Source organism: Hyperolius riggenbachi, chromosome 4 (genome assembly GCF_040937935.1).
Source record: "Hyperolius riggenbachi isolate aHypRig1 chromosome 4, aHypRig1.pri, whole genome shotgun sequence".
Taxonomy (NCBI): Eukaryota; Metazoa; Chordata; class Amphibia; order Anura; family Hyperoliidae; genus Hyperolius; species Hyperolius riggenbachi.
This window is the reverse complement of record NC_090649.1, coordinates 388524034-388543732: the sequence shown is the minus strand read 5'-3', so window position 1 is coordinate 388543732 and position 19699 is coordinate 388524034.

Genomic DNA, 19699 nt, shown 5'->3' with positions numbered 1-19699 from the left:
CGTGCTCCAGGCTGATATTGATGGCATCCTCCACAGACCTGTTGGCCCTGTAGGCAAACTGATAGGGATCCATCAGCTCCTTGGTGATGAGTTTCAGGTGGGAAAGGACCAGCCTCTCGAAGACCTTCATGATGTTTGAGGTTAGTGCGACCGGTCTGAAATTATTTAGGTCAGTGGCGCCTGCTTTCTTTGGGATGGGGATGATTGTGGAGATTTTTAGGCAAGAGGGAACCCTGTGTTCCTTTAAGGATTGTGAGAACAGAGAAGTGAGGACTGGGGCCAGTTGGTCTGCACAGGTTATCAGGCAGAGGTTTGACACACCGTCTGGGCCCGAAGCTTTCCTAGGATTGAGTAGCTTAAGGTGTCTCAGAACCTCGGCCTCAGAAACCATCAGTGCGGCTGGACCTGGGCTAGTATGGACCTGGGAGGTCCTGACCGGTGGCACCGGGTCGTGGGGTACATCTACTTTGGAGTCAGCAAACATAATTACACGTTAGAAGTTTCTAATCACTGCATTGTATACTCCAGTCCACAGGAAGTATCCATAAAAAAAACTATTGGCACTTGACATCAGCACAGGAGTCCACAGTTGAGATCACTTGTGGGTTGAAGGTCGAGTATCGGGGACTGCCGTACACACACTTGATTATCGGCTGAGCTGGTTGTGTTATCGCCCGCCTCAGCCAACTTTAACCAAGCGTGTGTACGAGCCTTAAGGGACGTGATCTTTCTTGCCATCAAACATTAGGCAAAGAGAGATCCCCAGTCAATGTTTGGAGATCTTTGATATTGTCCTTTAAAACCCCTCCCACAGGATTTAGTCACAGAAGGATAGCAGGAAGCAGTCACTATGCTGCCTTGTTGATATGTTCGGGTCTGCTGGCTAAATGCTGAATCACTTCTTGTTGGAATACTGAATCACTTCTTGATTTGCCCTGTCTTTTTCAGCTATTTTAAACATACTTCACTATTAATATGGTGAAAATTCATAGCATCCATAGCACATGAAAAAAAAAACCCACACGATTTATTGAGTGACATAAGCTAGATGTAGACAAATAAAGTGATAGCTATTTGGGAACAATATTCCAAGCAAGTAGAAGTTCACCGTTCAAAGATTTAGACTTTTAAAATACTTGTTTGTGACCACCAGTCTTCTTTAGAATGAATCTTTCTAAAAAAAAAGTTTTCAAATAAAACTGAAAATGGAATAATATGCCTGTTATCTCAACTGTGGACTCCTGTGCTGATGTCAAGTGCCAATAGTTTTTTTTATGGATACTTCCTGTGGACTGGAGTATACAATGCAGTGATTAGAAACTTCTAACGTGTAATTATGTTTGCTGATACAATGAGGTGACAGATTTTAGTTGAAAATGTTGTGAATTCTCCCTGCTACCATCTCTGGAATGATGGAGGCTCCCATGCATGCATAAACAAAACAAAAAACAATAACCAAAACAGATATAGGGTATGTCAAAGTGTAAAAAAAACCTCTAGCAACCATGCCTGTTACTTCAAGATGCAGATAATGCCTCATTTATTTGATGGATGTAATAAGCAGAAGTAATAGAATAACAATAGGGTAGGGGATACAGAAGTTGCGACTGCACCTGGGCCTATGAATTTGAGGGACTATTTAGGGGCCCTCCGTTAGCCTCTGCCTTATTTCTTCATTGGTGTAATTTGTCTCTTAAATAGTATTAATCATTAACCCATTCGCGTTCCGTCGTTTTCACTTGAGAAATGTTCACCTCCCATTCATTAGCCTATAACTTTATCACTACTTATCACAATGAACTGATCTATATCTTGTTTTTTCCGCCACCAATTAGGCTTTCTTTGGGGGGTACATTTTGCTAAGAGCCACTTTACTGTAAATGCATTTTAACAGGAAGAATAAGAAAAAAACGGAAAAAATTGATTATTTCTCAGATTTCAGCCATTATAGTTTTAAAATAATACATGCCTCCATAATTAAAACTCACGTATTGTATTTCCCGGTTATTACACCGTTAAAATTATGTCCCTATCACAATGTATGGCGACAATATTTTATTTGGAAATAAAGGTGCATTTTTTTCCGTTTTGCATCCATCACTATTTACAAGTTTAAAAAAAAAAAAAAAAAATAGAAATATTTTATCTTTACATTGATATTTAAGAAGTTTAGACCCTTAGGTAAATATTTACATGGTTTTTTTTTTATTGTATTTTTTTTTTTTTTTTATATTAAACATTTTATTAGGGTAGTTTTGGGAGGGTGGGAGATAAACAGTAGTGTTATAATGTAAATGTGTGTTGATTTTCATTTTTTTTTACTTTTAGTTGTAGTATTACTTTTTGGCCACAAGATGGCGGCCATGAGTTTGTGTACATGATGTCACTCTAAGCGTAACACACGCTTAGAGCGACGCATGGGGGAGGTAACAGCCAGAAAAGGCGCAGCTTCCGAGAGAATCTGTCGCTTTTTCAGCGGGGGAGAAGAATCAGTGATCGGGCACCATAGCCCGATTCACTGATTGCCTGGCTAACGAACCGCGGGAGCGCGCATGGCTCCTGGACGTAGTTTCTACGTCCAGGAACCAAAATAGGTTAAAGAGGAACTGTAACCTAGGATTGAACTTCAGCCAAATTAGTAGCTGACACCCATTTTACATGAGAAATCTTTACCTTTTCTTGAATAGATCATCCAGGACAGAGGGGTTGTCTGTATAGCTGATATTGTGGTGAAACCCCTCCCACAGTGTGATGTCTGGACCTAGGTCCTGACAGTTTCCTGTTTGTGAGTCTTGTTGCATTGTGGGGAATAACAGCTTTTCCAACTGCCAACCACGCAATATCTCCCTCTGTGCATCTGTACAGTATAGCTATTAAAAAAACAAAAACATTTTAGCCTGTCGCATTGTCAGGGGGTGTGGTTATAGATAATGGTAGTTGTTTTTTTTTTTCATGTCTATCAGTAGTAAAGATGATTACGCACAAGCTGATTGTGGATCAAAGAATATAAACAAATTACATGGTGAAGAGTAATCATTTCTTGATCTCTCTTCTATTTTTGTACGTCTAATATTGCAATGTATTGATTTATTTTTCTTCCCCCTTTTAGTGAACGTTCGTCTATAACACACTGACCTTGACCCTCCTCCCCCGTTTACCCCTCTGTCATATGCTGGCTGTCCTTGTAAATAAGGTTTCTGCCGTCCATAACACATGATTGCTAGTTATATAGTAATGGTGGGGCCAAGTGTACAATTCCCATTGGGGCTCATGGCCCTGTAGTTACACCACTGAGTAAAGCTTTGTTTTAATAAGTATATTTTGCCTAAAGTCCTTAGGGCATTTCATACATTTTTGTTGTACATATGATTATTTTTTATATAATTATAAATACTGTGTATATAGATTTAATAATATTGTATTTATAATAATACTGTTTAAAAACAGTAGTTGAAAGATTTAGCCAACAAGGGGTGAGCATGACACCAGATATTTTTAAAGAAATATGAAGTTGTGTATGTTCCAATCTGGAGAAATGTCAGACTCTAATTAGTCTTTGGCAAAGGAGGACATGATAAGGAAACTATTTATCAGGGAAGAGTGGTTGTGTAAACACATACTTCAGCAAGGACATTCCACAGAGCAGAGATTAATACGCACAACGTACTAAAGTAAAAAAAAAAATGTCAAAAAATAACCAGGATATATTTACTTGTAAATCTTATAGAATTGTTTTTTGCTTTACTTTTTTTTATATTTGCTAAAAATAGAAAACCTGCAATGCCCCACCCTACACCTTTTTTAACTGCTTGTCCCCCATGCACTCTTTTTTTTTCAGAACAGCTGAGACAGACAGCGTGTGGCTTTGCCACTGGAGAATTACCAGCCAACATAGTCCTTGACACCGGTGGTGTTCTGCAAGATGGATGGAGGCAGAAATCTTGGTGCCCAAGAGATGTGGGCAAAACTACTCCTACACCTGTCATGAATCAGGATAGACCTTTTTATAATGGGTTTCCAGATATTTACTACTACCCAAAGGTTTGCGTTGAGTATGAATGGGGATAATGGAGGTTTGTTCAAGTCTTTTTTTAACTTTTTATAATAAAACTATAGAATACTAAATATTAAAAGAGTAGACTCTACTATAGAGACAGTAAAGTTGTAGGCAATAAGTGATGTATGGTGCTGAAGAAAGTTCAGCAAGAGCAATCCACCAAGGGGAAGCTTCTTGACAATCAGGATAATTATTTTAATGGATCCTTGATCTAACTTTCATTCAGAGGAACCAAGGGTCTCCTTCCTTTTATATTGTCATTTTGTTTTTGGTTATATACATATTGTGTCACTGTTAATCATTTTTTAATAATCATAAGCCAAATGTTTACACAGGTTAATTACGTTTTACTTTATTTGTTGACATTGGTCTGCACAGTGATACTTTGTTGCAATCCTATTTCCGGGTGAGGGGATGGGATGGGTTGGAAGGTGGCGCTTGAGGATTATTTCTACAGCTTCCTCCACCAAGCATGTGAACAAGTGAAACAGAAGTAGTTCCGGTCTGAACTTTGCCTAAGCTCCCTCCCCTCAAGCCGCTCACATGTCCTGGCATGTAATGCACTGTATTGCCCAGCATTTTGTATGTTTTTGCTGCAATAAATGAATCACTTTTTGGACAGTACCTGGATATCCCTTCTGTTTTTCCTGTACATGCTGTACTCCACACACTTCCACCTTGAGTATGTCCAGCCATCCAATCAGCAACCTTCCTGCTATTGGAATGGTGAGTATCCTGTACTGCTTTTACCCGCAAAAATGGAGTGCCAAGGTTTCTCTTATCTTTGAGATTATTGAATATAATACTTATTATTTTAATGCAAGCAAGCAATAAGCAAATTGACAATTTAATTAGCCAGTAAGCTGGGGGCAATAGTCTTAAAAAAGCTTATCTTTTTTACAAAAAATCCTGAATGTGATACATTATAATTATTAATTTATATAGCGCCATCATTTTTCATGGTGCTTTACAAAGCAAAAAACAAAAAAATGCATAAAAATACAGACACTGGTATACATTAAAATATCAAGAACATAAGTTATAGTGACAACTGTATAGCAATTAACAAAGATGTACACCAACTTAATAGACATGAAAGGGAGAGAGCTCTGCACTTAAAGTTCCCCTGAACTGAGAGGGGCTTTGCATGTTATTAATAATATTTTATGTGTGATGCTGTGATGTATGTCACAGATCCATCCTTATGGTCCAATGCCCCCTGTGGTCCCTGCACTACTCAGTCCAAACCTTCGACTGGTAGGAATATCAAATATAGGGCAGGGAGGAAGTGGCAGTTCTCCTCCTCTGTCATCTCTAGGAACCCACCTTTTTCCCTGATCACACCCACTTGTACCACTCCTCAAGCCCACTTTATGCCATAATTGTTAATTAATGACTTTTTAAAGAAAAAGCCACTGCATAACTCACCTAATTCAGGTTCCCTTCACTGTCATCTCTGTCTTGTCAGCTTCCCTGTTCAGCTGCAGTATCCTCTCATATATTCCGGTAATTGCGGGTCAGCGCCATTGCTGTGAAAACGTCAGCATATACGAGAGGACACTGCGGTGGAACGGGAGGGCTGACAGGTTGGAAAAGACAGCGGGGGGGGGGGGGGGGGCATCCCAAAGTAGGTCAATTATACAGCGTGTTTTTTTTTTGTTTTTTGTTTAACAAGAGTACTTTAAAGAACAAGTGACACCCATGCTAACCTAGAAATAAAAAACACATATATAAGTAGATAAATACTAGTCCTACTTACATAGCAGAAATATTGCACTGTCCATGTTATGATCCCTGTGAATTTTATAAAGGAAAAGCAGAGAATCCTATTCTAGACAGTTTCCATCTTGGTTACCTTTGAATGAAGCTAATCCTGACATCATTTGCTCCCTCGCTCTTTTTTCTCCTCTTGCTAATTGTGTATTCGTTGCCCGCCCTCCTCCCAGAGTCTTCAAACACTCCCACTGAGGTCTATACTAGGAAGTGCACTGTCTTATGTCATTAGAAGGAGGGGGAAATAAAGGGAAGAGGCTGAATATATTATAGATAAAAAGACCCCCCAGCATGCAACTGTTTTGCCAGTCGATGGCAATGGCAATTAAAGGGCCAGTGCTCCTACGTTTTGAAGGTTATGAATGCAGGATTAGCATCTTTATCACTTAATACACTCAGACCAGTTGCTGTTGAAATTTGATTTTTATGGTGACAATCTCGCTTTAAGAGCTTACAATCTGAAGGAACAGATGGGGAGGAGATGCTCAGGTCTGCACTTTGCCATAAAATGGCTGTGCCTAATGGGCACCCTCTTCAAATCTTGTAACTGTTACTAGCTTGCAATAGTTTGTTGTATTTAAACTATACTTCCCATAATTCTTGCAAGCAACTATGAAAAATCTATAAGATGTACATAATCACCAGTATAATATTCATATCTTTATTGTGACCTCAGCAGATGCACACAATATATAGTTACACTTGGGTTGGCTTTCAGCTGAACTCTGCTTCCTCCCACCTCATTATTAATATTAATTCGCTCAGTCATTGAGGAGACATGGCTATAGCTTAACTGACTAACAGCACACAATATAGGAATCCTAATGATAGTTTGTCAGGAACATGTATCCTCAGCAGGATCTAGCAGAGGTCTGTGATGTCTGCATAACATCAAGTCAAGGATTAGCTGACATGCAAAGTATTTTTCAAAGAACTAGTTAATTAAGTAATGAGTTACACAGTGAATCCAAGCAATGTTTTCTTCCTTACAATGTTTGCTTCAGGCAACAGAAAGTCTAGAACCTGTCCTGTTGATAGTCTCTGTGTAATTTAACCATATTTTTTTTTGATTCTCTACGAGCCTATAATGCAATAGGTTCACAACCAGGAAACTGTCAGAGCCATGGCCCTTACATCACACTGTGGGAGGGGTTTCACTGCAAGATAAGTCACCCAGACATCCCTGATAGAGATGGGAAGTTCGGATCTTTTCAATGATCCGGATGATTCGAATCGGATCATTGAAAAGATCCGGATCTTTGATCCGAATCTCGGATCATTTTACTACCGAAGCATTCGGGGTGAGATGACTAGCAGGACAGGTCTTTCCCTGCTGTGGACAGGAGAAGGGGAGGGGGTGGACACACAGAGAGAAGGGGAGAAAATGGACAGAGGGCAGGGAGTGGACAGAGAAGGGAGGAGGGACGAGCAGAGAGCAGAAATGTTTGTGCACACAATACCCACATGCTGCAATCATATGCTTTACATGTATTTATTTCACCTATATGCTCATCTGTGTACTTTCCATGCAAACGTCACACAGTGAAGGAAAGCATTCCCAGAAGATAAGTGCAGCTGTTTAGTGCCGAGTGGAGGAGGATCATTTTGCCCTGCAATTACAGTGCCTGCAAAGTTACTGAGCTGTGCTGAGCCAAAAGCTTCAAATGTGTTCACTGTGCACAACTACGGAACAGCCAGCCTATAATGAGCAGCACGTTATAGCCAGTATGTGTGCTCTACACATATCTGGCAGTGGCACCCATGTCCCCTCTCTCTTATCTACCTGCTGTCCCTGCAAGGCTGCCTCCCATCCAACAGAGCGATCTATCTCAGCTCTGCTTCCAGGACTCGCTGCCCGCTGAGAGGGGGCGTGTCGCTTCTGCCCCGCCCCTTTTGCGATCCGAATCGTTCATTTTGATGATTCGGATGATCGACTCATTAAATAGATTCGGATCAAAGATCCGAATCGTTCATGATCCGGACAACACTAATCCCTGATGCACTGTTAGAGAAAAGGTAAAAATTCTTGTGGGAAAGGGGGTCTTGGCTACTGATTGGGAGTAAGTTCAATTCTGGGTTAAAGTTCCTTTTTAAACAGTGCTACTATCTTTTCAGGGATCATTATTCATAATGGCAACATACAAGTAGGCTGTGCAGTGTATGCACCAGATCACTTGCCACTGTTATGGCTGTGCTAGCAGCAGAACAAGATATCACAAATTGCAGCAAAGACAGAGATGAAAACCGTGAATGCGAAATAAGAAAATGTTTATTGGCAATAAATATATATAAAATAAACAAATACAAATCCCCACAGTGCAATCCATACAAAACACACGAATCCTACCTATCTAACAGGGTTGCCAACCGTCCGTCTTTAGACGGGCAGTCCGTCCAAATGACCTCAAATTAAGCATGTCCGTATTGCCCGTTTTTTTAAGCATGCTGTCCGTCTAAAATAAGTAAATTTCTCCATCAGCGGCGCATTGTTTTGTGCGCATGCTCAGCTCTCACTGTGACCGAGGTGTAGGAAGCCGGGAACAGCAGAGAATCAGGCTGCACCTCCTCCTCATCCCTCCCTCCCTCCAATCAGAAGCTGCCTTTTCTGGCTCTCAGCTCCTCCAGCCAATAGAAGCAAGAGGTATCAGAAGGCGTCCCTCCCCCACAACACGGAGTCCTGGTCCCCGCCAGTATGGAGAGGAGAAGGTAACTGTTCAGCCATGTGCAGTTTCTAGCCCTGCCGAACGATGAGCTTCTTTACCTCTGCTGCTCACAGAGTCACAGCATGTCAGCATAGTAACTCTTCCAGCCTCTGCCGTGACCCTGATCAGCACTCCTGCCAGCCAGGACTCGGGAGCTGATAAGTGTGACATGTTAGTGGCACTTCAGCTGTATAAATCCTCCATGTGCCATGATGTAATTAGCTGAGCAGCATTCCTGGGGAACTTGAATGGGGTCACAGGAGGGACGTGATCAGGGAAGCCTTTCTCCATGCAGGGCATGGGGGTTATTTACATTGACAAGACTCCTGGTGATAAAACAGCTGAAACCTGAGCTTTAAAAAAGATCAAAATCACTGTCCCATAGAAATCTGCTCTGAAAGGGCAAGTGCATTGCTTCACTTTTACAATAGGTTTTTGTTAGCTACTCTGATCAGGCAGGCAGCTCAGTTTCTCCCTTTTATTTACATAGAAGCTGGGGTCTGTGGCTAAGCTGCCTGCAACCTATCTTCCAGTTTAGGGCTGGTTCACACTGGCCAATTCTGCAGCACTCTGCTGATTGCCAGTGATCAGCAAAGCGCTGCTGCTAATGTATCCCTATGGATACGTTCACAAAGCAGCGATTGCGATCATTCGCAAACACCCTGCATGCAGTGCTTTGGAAACCATTGCGCTGTGATTCTCGTTCTATTGAACGGGAATCACAGATGCAAAATGCAAGATTTTGCCTGCTGAATCGCAAACACAATCGGGATTTAGGCACCAGTGTGAACTAGCCCTTACAGTGTAACTACCCCTTCTGCAAACATAGGCACACTACTGGAATTTAAAGTGACCTGAGCACCATCATTTGAAACAAACACCTCCCTAAAGGACCATACACATGTCAGAATTTTGCGAACGACGGGTCGTTTGGCGTCGGTCAGTCGTCCGCACGCCAAATCGGGCGTGTGTACAGACTGTCGTTCGGGTGAAAAGACTGGTCTTGAGCAATCCGCCGAGTGGATCGCTCAAAATCAGTCTTATCACCTGAACGACAGTCTGTACACACGCCCGATTTGGCGTGCGGACGACTGAACGACTGGACGTTCAAACGACCCGTCGTTCACAAAAGTCCGACGTGTGTATGGGCCTTAAGGGAGGTTAGTATACGGTGTGTGTTTTTGGGGACAGCTGTGATTTTTACTAATGTACAAGGGATGATCTCTAGCTTCCCATCCCCTTAGTTTGCACAGGTGCCTCCATCTTACTTTTATGTGTACCACAGAACCACACTAAGTAAGCAGCTGTGGTGATATTATGCACCCCTGATCAGCTGCCACAATAATGCATGCTGGGAGATGTAGTCCATAAATGTGAGATGGAATCACATTTATAGATTACATCTCAAATGAATTGCGGAGGCTGATCAGGGGTGCATAATATCACCACAACTGCTCTGAACTGCATTTCTGTGGCACATGAAGAAGCAGGTCTATAGATTGTGAGCTAGTGTGAGAACAGTAATGTGCTGCAGGAGATGTCAGTGCTGTATAAATACATAATAATAATATGGTAGGACATTAGACTATGACTATGGTAGGATTAGATTGTGAGCTCCTCTGAGGACAGTCAGTGACATGACTATGTACTCTGTAATGTGCTGCAGAAGATGTCAGTGATATATAAATACATAATAATAATATGGTAGGACATTACAATATTACTATGGCAGGGATTAGATTGTGAGCTCCTCTGAGGACAGTCAGTAACATGACTATGTACTCTGTAAAGTGCTGCGGAAGATGTCAGTGCTTTATAAATACTGAAAAAAAATAATGCCCGGAACTTAGCGCCGCCCACAACTCTACTTAAAAGTGCGCTTCTGACTCCGCCCCCTGTCCGTCCAAAATTTTGGGTGTCCTGCTTTTTTGGGCCTTTTGTCCGTCAAAAATTAGAAATTAGGTTGGCAACCCTGCTATCTAAGTATAAAAAATGTACAAATATATATACACAGACAAGGCAGTACAGCAGGCGAGGGCAATGCAGATCAGAGGCAAGAAACGTCAACCAGGAGATCAGATCAGAATGGAGCTTCTCAGAGCAGGGAGCACAGAACACAGCAAGAAGACAGCCAAGTTGAACTGAGGTTCTGGCAAGGATCTGGGGGTAGGTTGTGTTTTTAAATGCAAATCCAAACAGGTGATGCAATGATGAACCATTGTCCAGGATGAGTTGCAGAAGGGCCACCTGCAGGTGAATAGTGAAGGTACTGCTGACCAGATACAGACAGCCACCAGCAGGTAAACTGGGAAACTGCAGGCAGGATAATGTCCATGAAGCTTCAAAATGTCATCTGCTGGTGTACAGGGAAGACCAAAGTACAAGAACCTAGTACCACCAGCAGGTGCAAACACATAGAGCTGGATTCCTAACAGCCACCTTCCCAGAGCCAATGTATTATACCAAGAGAAAGAGGCCCCCTGTAGGAAGATAACAGAGTAACCAAGCAGCTCAGGGTGACCCAAACTACTAGGAATGTATAGGGGGATAAAAGGAACCAAAAAGCCCTCCTAAAAAAGCAAAGCTTGGTGTAAGAAGATAGATACAGGAAGATAGATACAGTTGTGTTCGAAATTATTCAACCCCCACTGAAATTGAGTGTTTTGGCCAGTTTGACATTGATTTTGATCATTTCAGTCATCTTGTTTACAATTAAATCAAAGAGGCACTTGTAAGTCAGACAAATATAGGATAACATTTATAATGAAATAACCACAAATGTCTTTTCTGTGCTCACATCATTATCAGTTTTATTTAACCCCCAAGTGACATTCATTCTTAGTACTTAGTACAACATCCTTTTCCAGTTATAACAGCTTTTAAACGTGAAGCATAGCTTGACACAAGTGTCTTGCAGCGATCTACGGGTATCTTCATGGGCGTCCGCACATATGGCAAAACCGGGCATCTGCCCGAGCCTGGCCGCCCGCTGCCCCCCCCTGGCCGCGTGCCCGTGCAGCCAGCAGGAGGGGAACACGCAGAGAAGAGAGAGAGCGCTATGGGCACAGTGGGGAAGGGCGGACGTCTCCCCCCCCTTCCCTCACCTTAGGGGTCTCTCTCTCCCTCGCTGTCCCCTCCGGAATGAAGTGTGCAGCGGCTGGCAGCGGTGGGCGGAACTTACCTCCTCTCGCTCCTGCGCCGGAAGTTCTGGTGCCGCACTCTGGTCTGGATCAGGCCAGAGTAGCGGCTAATCCATCCGGCGCGTGCGACGAGAGGAGGTAAGTTCCGCCCACCGCTGCCAGCCGCTGCACACTTCATTCCGGACTCCGGAGGGGAGAGCGAGAGAGGGAGGGAGAGCCCCCTAAGGTGAGTGCCCATAGCTCTCCCTCTTCTCTCCGCTGCTCCCCTCCTCCTGCACACATGGCCACTTTTTCTGGGGACATATCCCCCTGGCTACATATACCGGGACATATACCCCTGCCTACATATACTGGGACATATACCCCTGCCTACATATACTGGGACATATACCCCTGCCTACATATACTGTCTGGGACATATACCCCTGCCTACATATACTGTCTGGGACATATACCCCTGCCTACATATACTGTCTGGGACATATACCCCTGCCTACATATACTGGGACATATACCCCTGCCTACATATACCCCTGCCTACATATACTGTCTGGGACATATACCCCTGCCTACATATACTGTCTGGGACATATACCCCTGCCTACATATACTGGGACATATACCCCTGCCTACATATACTGGGACATATACCCCTGCCTACATATACTGTCTGGGACATATACCCCTGCCTACATATACTGTCTGGGACATATACCCCTGCCTACATATACTGTCTGGGACATATACCCCTGCCTACATATACTGTCTGGGACATATACCCCTGCCTACATATACCCCTGCCTACATATACTGTCTGGGACATATACCCCTGCCTACATATACTGGGACATATACCCCTGCCTACATATACTGGGACATATACCCCTGCCTACATATACTGGGACATATACACCTGCCTACATATACTGGGACATATACCCCTTGCCTACATATACTGGGACATATACCCCTGCCTACATATACTGGGACATATACCCCCGCCTACATATACTGGGACATATACCCCTGGCTACATATACTGGGACATATACCCCTGCCTACATATACTGGGACATATCCCCCTGGCTACATATACTGGGACATATACCCCCTGCCTACATATACTGGGACATATACCCTTGCCTACATATACTGGGCACATATACCCCTGGCTACCTGTTCTGGGGACATCTCTACCCCTGGCTACCAGTTCTGGGGACATCTATACCGCTGGCCACCTATTCTGGGGACACCTATAGACCCGGGGCTACCTATTTTTGGGGAACCACTGCTGTCAGATTGAGTGTATTTTGGGGAACTGCTGCCAGGTGAGAGGTGTCTACATATTAAGGGGGCATTCTGCCTATTTATGTGAAAAGCTGTCTATTTATGTGCCTCATGACTGCTGAATTTGTCTTGTTGCGGGCCTCATGGTTACTGACTTTGTCTTGTTGGGGGCCTCATGATTTGTTGGGGGCCTCAAGATTGCTGAATTTGTCTTGTTGGGGGCCTCATGATTGCTGAATTTGTCTTGTTGGGGGCCTCATGATTGCTGAATTTGTCTTGTTGGGGGCCTCATGATTGCTGAGTTGGTCATGTTGGGGGCCTCATGATTGCTGAATTTGTCTTGATGGGGGGGGCCTCATGATTGCTGAATTTGTCTTGTTGGGGGTCACATGATTGCTAACTGCGAGACTATGGAAAAAGCTGAATCATCATCATATGAGACAATAGCATTAAACCTACTTTTTCTGCTTTTTAAAACAGAAAATGAAACTGGGAGGTTCTAAAAAAAATGAATAATTTTTTTCAGGAGTACGATGGATGAAATTGTTTATCTTCACAGTTTATTTTCAACTTAATTTTCCATAATGTTCATGTATGAGTTAAAACGTTTGTATTTAGTTTAAATTGCTGTTGGCACTTTGTGATAGTAAAGTGACTTTGCAGTTTGGACACTCGACCTCCAAAAGGTTCGCCACCACTGTCCTAATCTAATGTCCCACCATTGCTTAGTTCATGTAAACTTGTCTCCACCCACGACCACACCCACATTCTGGTTCATGACCACACCCATTTTTCGGCGCGGCGCGCTACGCGCGCCGCATGACGTAGCTCCACCAGCCCAAATTTTTAACTCCCCACTTTTTGCCCCCCCCCGGAAAATTTTCTGCGGACGCCCATGGGTATCTTAGCTCATTCTTCATGGGCAAAAGCCTCCAGTTCAGTCACATTCTTAGGCTTACGCGCTGCAACTGCTTTCTTTAAGTCCCACCAGAGGTTCTCAATCGGATTTAAGTCTGGTGACTGCGATGGCTACTCCAAAATGTTCCAGCTTTTAATCTGCAACTATGCTCTAGTGGACTTGGAGGTATGCTTGGGATCTTTGTCCTGTTGAAAGGTCCAAAGTCTGGTTGAGAACCTCTGGTGGGACTTAAAGCAGTTGCAGCGTGCAAGCCTAAGAATGTGACTGAACTGGAGGCTTTTGCCCATGAAGAATGGGCTAAGATACCTGTAGATCGCTGCAGGACACTTGTGTCAAGCTATGCTTCACGTTTAAAAGCTGTTATAACTGGAAAAGGATGTTGTACTAAGTACTAAGAATGAATGTCACTTGGGGGTTGAATAAAACTGATAATGATATGAGCACAGAAAAGACATTTGTGGTTATTTCATTATAAATGTTATGTTATATTTGTCTGACTTACAAGTGCCTCTTTGATTTAATTGTAAACAAGATGACTGAAATGATCAAAATCAATGTCAAACTGGCCAAAACACTCAATTTCAGTGGGGGTTGAATAATTTTGAACACAACTGTAAGTATTTTTAAGAACTGTTTGTGTCCTTGGTGTGGTCAGATTGTTGCTGCCCCTTTTTCTACTTGATAGCTAAACCACACTATAACCATTAGTTATATTAACAAAAGCATAGTAGAAACATACATGATTCAAATGTGTGAAAAGGACTAATTAAAAAGTATTACATAAACAAACTTTAAATAAACAAAGTTTACAGGTACTCTTACACTCAGCTATTTCATTAGTGATCTCTCCTTGTTGTTTTCTCACTACCTGCATAATAACTTTCTAATTTCTAGTAAGTAAAAATACATAAATTAGATGAAAGGGGTAGTAGTGTTTATTAGGGAGATCTTTTTTTATGTGTGGCTTTTCTCTTAATTTGAATTAAAAAAAAAATCCTTATCTTCCTTAGATCATAGGAATCTGTACAGGGCTATATAACCCATCCAAATATAAGCAGACAGTTATTATTATTATTTTTTTTTAATATACCGTATGTTTATTGAGTTCAAACAGGATAAAGGTACCTACAATGGTCAAGTAAATACAACGCTTTAAAATTTTCACTTAAGTATATAGGTAAATCATGACATACAATTTTAGAGATATCACTTACTGGTGTATTTATAAATGGCATACCTTGTAACACAACTGACCACTGTTTAACCACTTCACCACTGAGGGGTTTTACCCCTTGAGCACCAGAGCAATTTTCACCTTTCAGCGCTCCTTCCATTCATTCGTCTATAACTTTATCATTACTTATCACAATGAAATGAACTATATCTTGTTTTTTTCCGCCACCAATTAGGCTTTCTTTAGGTGGGACATTATGCCAAGAATTATTTTATTCTAAATATGTTTTAATGGGAAAATAGAAAAAAATGTGGGAAAAAATTCATTATTTTTCAGTTTTCGGCCATTATAGTTTTTAAATAATGCATGCTACTGTAATTAAAACCCATGAAATGTATTTGCCCATTTATCCCGGTTATAAAACCGTTTAAATTATGTCCCTATCACAATGTTTGGCACCAATATTTTATTTGGAAATAAAGGTACATTTTTTTCAGTTTTGCGTCCATCCCTAATTACAAGCCCATAGTTTATAAAGTAACAGTGTTGTACCCTCCTGACATAAATATTTAAAAAGTTCAGTCCCTAAGGTAACTATTTATGTATTTTTTTTTATTGTAAATTTTTTTAATTTTTTTTTAATTACAAAAAAAATAATTGGGGAGTGTGGGAGGTAATGTGTTAATTTTTTTGTGTAAAAGTAGTGTATTTGTATGTGAAAAATGCTTTAGGGTGTAGTTTTACTATTTGGCCACAAGATGGCCACAGTAACATTTTATTTATGCGACCTGCAAGCGTCCTTCTGGACGCTTGCAGGAAGTACAAAGAGGCTGGGAACTTTTTTTTTTCTTCACAATGATCGCTGCTTCTCGTAGAAGCAGCGGATCATTGCGGGGGCTTAGATCAACGAACGGGAATGGATTTTCCTGTTCATTGATCTCCGGGCGAGCGTGCGGCGGCGTGCATGCGAGCGGGAGTGCGCGCATAAGCGAGCGGGAGCGCGGGCAGCGGCGGGAGCGTGGGAAGTACGGATTTCTCCGTCCCTGGTGGTGAAAGGATGGAAAAAGGGACGGAGAAATTCGTACGGGCGGGGGTAAAGTGGTTAATCTCCCTGGCAGTATGATTACTTCCAGATGTTATTGTCTAAAAGTGGTACCATTTTTTCATAAGCTTTTCAACCCTAAAAATCATACTGCTAGATAGATCTGCAGCCCTGCACATTACACACCTTTCATGGTTCCAGCTCGGGGTTACCGCTCTGAGCTGCAGATTTCTGTCCCGAGCCTGGCTGAGAATGCCTATTTAGCACTTTATTTTAATTGGTGATGCTCAGAAAAGTGAGAGAATTAGAAATAAGGAGATCATGGACGTGCATGAGTCTGTTGCATACTAATCAGGCATCCCGTAGTGCACTTGTTATAAGGCAGGAAGAATGGGGAAACTTTTATGGTAATCAGGTTACTTGAAAGAGGTGTGTTAAGAGTAAGGCTAGCATACAGAGGATGATTGTTTAGAAATGGCCAGGGAGAGGGACAAGGGATGGGGAGAGATCTCCAGCAAACAGCAAGCAGGAGGAGGAGAGTAAGTCAGCGGTGTAGCTACAGACCCAGGGGCTCCAGTGCAAGTTGTACACTGACCCTCCAAAGGACTGTATATATAATAATCACATGAGAGCGACCACCAAAAGTGGCTTTCCAAAGATATGTATGAGAGAAGAGTAATCAGAGAAAAAGGACTAGTGTGTCACTGATTTACACTATTTAAAGTACCTATAGAGACGATCATAACTTATGCAGCACCAATAAAAAGCTAATACAGTAACTGGAGGAGGGCTCCATGTGGGCATTTAGGGCCGCAACCTCTGAATTGCTACACTGGTGGAGAAGTTAATGTAGTATGTAAGAGCGGGACTGTGTATGCTTATAAGTAGGAAGGAGATAGAAAGTGACTCAAAGAATCACTATCGCGAAAAAAGACAGTTAAAGGGGTTCTGTGGCATATTAAAAAACCAACAAACTGACACTTACCTGGGGCTTCTATCGGCCACATGTAGCTGTCATGTCCCGCGCCGTCCTCCTACGATCCTCCATTCCCCGCAGCCAGCACCGGTCATTTATTCGTCTAACAAGACGAATAGTGTGCGCTCACACACAGGCGCAGTACGTGGTTTTCTCATTCTGTGCAGTAAGCTCCCAGAGACGGGAGCGAGCACGCGCAGGGCCACAGCCACACAGCTGCAGTTGCGTTAGTTGATTAATTAGACTGGGACTGGCGGCGGGGAACGGATGATCGTAAGAGGACGGCGCGGGACATGACAGCTACAGGGGGCTGTTAAAAGCCCCAGGTAAGTGTCAGTCTGTTTGTTTTTTAATATGCCACAGAACCCCTTAAAAATTTGACTGAAGCAACAGGTTTTGGGCGAGTCCATCTCCTCATGGGGGATTCATAGGGTTTTCTTTGTTTTTAACGGCATTTCCTGAACAGCAGTTGCAAAGTCTAACTGACAAAATAGTGTGCAAGTGATTAGGGAGGCTGGCTGGTATCTTACTATTTTGGCAGTTAAACTGCTTTTCAGGAAATGCTGTTAATAACAAAGAAAACCCTGAGAATCCCCCATGAGGAGATGGACTGGCTCAAAACCTGTCTGTTCTCTCAGATTTTAACGGCCTACTTTTTTTTGCAATAGTGGTCTTTTAAAGGGGACCCAAACTCTCAAAGAGCAAACAATGAAGTCATTATTCCACATATAGTTGCTGAAGAAATTCACTGCTCTATGTTTGTTTATCCAAATCAAAGTGCCTAATTAGTTCTGATCAACAGCTGTGAATAGACTGCAAGAGCACCACTGCTGCTCCCTTCCCATAAAATAACCACTGAGGCTTAACCCTTTCAGTGCTCCCTGCAAAGTGAAAGCAAGTTAAACCTTCAGTGTTTTGGGGGATTTACCTACATTTCAATGAAGACTTTATTTTTTTTCTATAAAGGTTATCATGCTGTGGCTAATCTTTTATATAAAAGAGGAGACGATGGAAAGTGAGTCATAATCTAACTGGCATTACCAACACTAACAGTATGTTAGTTGGATTACGAGATGTCCACAAAGCATCTGAAATAGCATGTAGTTAGAGTGGACAACGTATTAAGCTTAATGTCATTATAGCCCTTGTGAATTAAAAGCAACCATTCAGTATTAATGTGTTTCTACCTATCTTCTTCACTTTCAAACCAACAGATAAATCAACATCCCACAAACATTTTAAAATCACATTTCCTATGTGCTTAAAACTACAAGCATCTACAACTCCGGCCTTTGTTTTAGCAGTTTCTACCCTTAAAAATCAGCACAGTTTCTACCCTTAAAAATGTAAGCACAGCCAGCAATGTGCCTACAGTGTGGCATGAGCCCACTAACCTTCTGATAAAATCAGCATTACATTTTATTAACTGCTTCGTTGCTTGACTGAAGTCTTCATTACTTCAATATGTATCGCAGTGTGTCTTTCAAGATCAGTGACTGTGGATGTCAGGGAATGATGAAGGTTGGTTGTAACAGCAGGCTAAAAGAGGACAGAAGGGAAATTAACAAAGTAACAGTGACACTATCAAAACATCTTATTCAATGGCATCATCCATCATTCTCTGATAGTGAAAACAAACCCATTCTGTAACCAATTGCCCATTCACGTTCACCCATAAAAATCAAACTTTTATGATACGTTTTACATTTAAAGCAAACTAACAGGAGAGATTTCGTCCCAAAGGCAATCAGGCATTATGAAAAGTACAAAGAAAACATTTATCTTAACCTTTTGTTCCCTCTGTAAAATGTCATCAATCAATGGCTTCATAAGGAAAGCCATATGCTCAAGTTTCAAAGGATTTTTGAAGATGTTTCATTAAGTGAAAGTCTTCTAGTTCAATGAGGATAGTCTATGAAAAAAAGAAAAATTCTAATACGCTGAGCATTAATCATTTGATTAACATAATTAAAGGGAGAGTAGTATTCCAGAAAGTCATTAGGCCTTTAAAAGAAGTAAAGCATTTATTATTTTTAATGGACCCCAGATCCAGCTGCTAAAGGCAGAATTTGATGGTTGACCCTGTAACAAATTTGCATATACACCTAAAGCAAGACCATCTTAGAAAAGCAACTGCAGAGCAAAGTGGGTATATAATTATCAATATTTAAGCATTCAGATCCACAAATGAGCAAAGCTACCTTCCCAAAGTACATGTGATCGGAGAGGGATATGGAGGCACACATTTGTAAACAATGCTGTCCTGCTGAACCTCTTCTTCTAATACTTTTAGCCATAAACCCTGAATAAGCACGCAGATTAGATGTTTCTGACCGAAGTCTGACTGGATTATCTGTATGTTTGCTTCTGGTGTGTGATTTACAGGTAGCTGCTTCGGTTAATGAGATCAGTAGAACTGCCAAGCAACTTATATCGTTTAAAAGGAAATAAATATGGCAGCCTCTGTGACTAATAATCACTATTCAGGCAACATGGTGGCATAGGCTTAGCACTCTTGCCTTGCATCGCAGGGTCCCTGGTTTCATATACCAGCCAGGGTACTATCTGCACGCAGTTTGTATGTTCTCCCCATGTTTACATGGGTTACCTCCGGGTACTCCAGTGTACT